We start from the raw sequence: 4235 nt of genomic DNA, 5'->3' as shown, positions 1-4235 counted from the left end.
AAGAGATCGAGACCATCCTGGTCAACATGGTGAAACCCCGTCTCTACCAAAAATACAAAAATTAGCTGGGCGTGGTGGCGGCGCATGCCTGTAGTCCCAGCTATTCGGGAGGCTGAGGCACGAGAACTGCTTGAACCCAGGAGGCGGAGGTTGCGGTGAGCCGAGATCGCGCCATTGCACTCCAGCCTGTGTAACAGAGCGAAACTCCGTCTCAAAAAAAAAAAAAAAGATATACGTTGGTAGGGGCCAGGCACAGTGGCTGACATCTGTAATCCCAGCACTTTGGGAGGCCAAGGCAGGCGGATCACGGGGTTAGGGGTTTAAGATCAGCCTGCCCAACATGGTGAAACCTCATCTCTAGCAAAAATACAAACTTACTCGGCGTGGTGGCACATGCCTGTAGCCCCAGCCACTTGGGAGGTTGAGGCAGGAGAATTGCTTGAACCCAGGAGGCAGAGGTTATGGTGACCCAAGATCGCACCATTGCACACAAAAAGGGCGAAACTCCATCTCAAAAAAAAAAAAAAAAAAGTCCAGAAAGACAGAGATGTAGAAGTGAGGGAGAGTGCAGGGGGTGCTTCCAGGTTATAGGGAAACTTTAAATGTTTCTGATTGGCAACTGGTTGAAAGAGTTATTATCAATAGAAAGGAATGTCTGAGTTATAAGAGGTTGTGGAGATCAAAGTTTTATCATGCAGATGAAGCCTCCAGGTAGCAGGCTTCAAAGAAAATAGATTGTAAATGTTTCTTATAGATTTAAAGTCTGTGTTGATGGTACATGCTGGTAACTTTTCCTGAACTCCAAAAGGAAGGAGGGCATAATGAGGCATGTCTGACCCCCACTTCCTGTCAAGGCCTGAACCCGTCTTCCAGGTTAACCTTTGAGCACCCTGACTGAGGAGGGAGTCCATTCAGGGGTTTGGGACCTTTGAATTTTATTTTTGGTTTACATCAGTCAGGAAGCTTTTGCAATAATCCTGGTGAGACCACAGTGATCATGGTAACAGAACAGTGATTGCACTCTTCATAGATTTTTTTTTTTTTTGAGACGGAGTTTCGCTCTTGTTACCCAGGCTGGAGTACAATGGCGTGATCTTGGCTCACCGCAACCTCCACCTCCTGGGTTGAGGCAATTCTCCTGCCTCAGCATCCCGAGTAGCTGGGATTACAGGCACGCGCCACCATGCCTGGCTAATGTTTTGTATTTTTAGTAGAGACGGGGATTCATCATGTTGACCAGGATGGTCTCGATCTCTTGACCTCGTGATCCACGCGCCTCGGCCTCCCAAAGTGCTGGGATTACAGGCTTGAGCCACCACGCCCAGCCCAGATTTTGTTTTTTTAAGACAGAGTCTTGCTCTGTTGCCCAGGCTGGAGACATAGGCATATGCCTATGCTCCCCCCAACACCCAGCTAATTTTTTTTTTTTTTTTTAGACAGTTTTGTTTTATTGCCAGGCGGCAGGCTGGAGTGCAGTGGCACAATCTCAGTTTACTGCAACCTCCGCCTCCCAGGTTCAAGCAATTCTCCTGCCCCAGCCTCCCGAGTAGCGGAGACTACAGGCACACACCACCACACCCAGCTAATTTTTGTATTTTTAGTAGAGACAGGGTTTGATTATGTTGGCCAGGCTGGCCTCAAACTCCTGACCTCATGATCTGCCTGCCTCGGCCTCCCAAAGTGCGGGGATTACAGGCGTGAGCCACCATGCCCAGCCAGAAGAAAGTGTTTCTAAGAGGAAAAGTGAGTAACTGGGTCAATTGCTGCTAACAGGCCTAGTAAAATTAGAGTATGAGTTTACTATTGCATTTAATAATGTGGCTGCCACTGGCAACCTTCGTATGAGCAGTTTGGCGAGTGATAGAGGCAAGAACCTGATTTGGAAGGTTTAAGGAGGACTAGGAGGAGAACTGGAGAAGGGTACAGAAAATGCTTTCCAGGAGTTTTGCTATAAAGGGAAAAAGAGAAATGGGACACCAGCTGGAAGGACATGTGGGAGTCAGGAGAGGGTTTGTTAAACTAAGAGAAGTTACAGGAAATTAGCACATTTGGGTTTCGTTTGTTTTTGAGACAGGGTCTCCCTCTGTTGCCCAGGCTGGAGTACAGTGGCTTCAGCTCAGCTCACTGCAGCCTCGACCTCAATTGCTCAAGCAATCCTTCTACTTCAGCCTTCTGAGTAGCTGGGATCGCAGGTGCATACCACCACAGCTGGCCAATTTTTGCATTTTTGTGGAGACAGGGTTTCACCATGTTGCCCAAGCTGGTCTTGAAATCCTGAGCACAAGCAATCTGCCTGCCTTGGCCTCTCAAAATTCTGGAATTTTTTTTACAGGCCTGAGCCACCATGTGTGGTCAAATTATAGCATATTTGAATGCTGATGAGAATGATTCAATAGAGACTGAAAAACTCATGATGCAGAAGCAATATATACCCTCAAGATTCAGACTCATGCCTGATTTCCTGACATGGATGTCCCTAACACAGTAAAATGCAATATATTCAAAACTGAAATCACCTTCCTTTTTTTTTTGAGACAGAGTTTAGCTCTTGTTGCCCAGGCTAGAGTGAATAGAGTACAATGACACGATCCTGGCCCATAGTCTTGGCTCACTACAACCTCTGCCTCCTGGGTCCAAATGATGCTCCAGCCTCACTCTCCCGAGTAGCTGGGATTACAGGCATGCACCACCATGCCTGGCTAATTTTGTATTTTTAATAGAGATGGGGTTTCTCTATGCTGGTCAGCCTGGTCTTGAACTACCAACCCCAGGTGATCTGCCCACCTCAGCCTCCCAAAATGCTGGGATTATAGACGTGAGCCACTGCGCACAGCCGAAATCATCTTCCTTCTAAATCTGCTCCTTCTTCTGCAGTTTCTATCTCATTTGGTAGAAATTCTATGTAATTACCCAATTTAGAAAACTGCCAAATAGTAGTGTCTTCTTCTTTTTTTTTTTTCCAGAGGAAGAAAGAGAGAAAGAAAGAAAGAGAAAGAATAAAAAAAAAAAGAATGAAGGAGAGGAAGAAAAAGGAAGAGGAAGAGGGAGAGAGAACAGGGGTGTTGCTTTATTGCCCGGGCTAGAATGCAGTCTAAAAATGGGTATGCCTGTAATTGTGTTTAATATGAGAGACATAAAAAAAAATGAGGGAAGAAAATAATTAACAAGCAGCCAACCAATATTTCATTTAAACCTATAAATAGGTGTGATGTGGTACTGATAAGAGTGTATATTTTGTGTATTTAAAGTGGAGAGTTCTATAAATGTTAATTAAGTCTACTTGTTCCGGATCTGAGTTCAAGTCCTGGATATCGTTGTTAACTTTCTGTCTCACTGATCTGTCTAATATTGATGTTGAAATCTCCCAATATTATTGTGTGGGAGTCTAAGTCTCTTTATAAGTCATATATCTGGGTATTCCTGTATTGGGTGCGTATATATTTAGGATCTTTAGCTCTTCTTGTTACATTGATCCTTTTATTATGTAATATCCTTCTTTGCTTCTTTTGATCTCCATTGCTTTAACGTCTATTTTATCAGCAAAAATTGCAACTCCTGCTTTCTATTTATATATTTTTGCTCTCCATTTGGTTGGTAAATTTTTCTCCATCCCTTTGTTTTGAATCTTTGCGTATCCTTGCATGTGAGATGGCTCTGGATGTAGCATACCAATGGGTCTTGGCTTTTTCTGCCTATCTGTGTCTTTGGATTGGGGGATCTAGTCAACTTAAATTTAGAATTAATAACAATATATGTGAGTTTGATACTGCCATTTAATGTTAGCTGGCTGTTTTGCCCATTAGTTGATGCAAGTTCTTAATTACGTTGATGTTCTTTATTTTTTGGTATTTTTTAGAAAGGCTGACACTGGTTGTTCCTTTCTATTTGTAGTGGTTCTTTCAGAAGCTCTTGCAAAGCAGGCCTGGTGGTGATGAAATCTCTGAGTGCTTGCTTGTTCACAAAAGATTTTATTTTTCTGCCGGGCACGGTGGCTCAAGCCTGTAATCCCAGCACTTTGGGAGGCAGAGGCGGGTGGATCACGAGGTCAAGAGGTCGAGACTATCCTGGTCAACATGGTGAAACCCCGTCTCTACTAAAAATACAAAAAAAATTAGCTGGGCATGGTGGCGTGTGCCTGTAATCCTAGCTACTCAGGAGGCTGAGGCAGGAGAATTGCCTGAACCCAGGAGATGGAGGTTCAGGCAAAAAAAAAAAAAAAAAAAAAAAAAAAATTT

This window comes from Sapajus apella, unplaced genomic scaffold, assembly GCF_009761245.1.
Source record: "Sapajus apella isolate SASKATOON/1434 unplaced genomic scaffold, GSC_monkey_1.0 scaffold43, whole genome shotgun sequence".
NCBI lineage: Eukaryota > Metazoa > Chordata > Mammalia > Primates > Cebidae > Sapajus > Sapajus apella.
The sequence above is the reverse complement of the archived record's forward strand: the minus strand, read 5'-3'. Positions refer to the sequence as shown.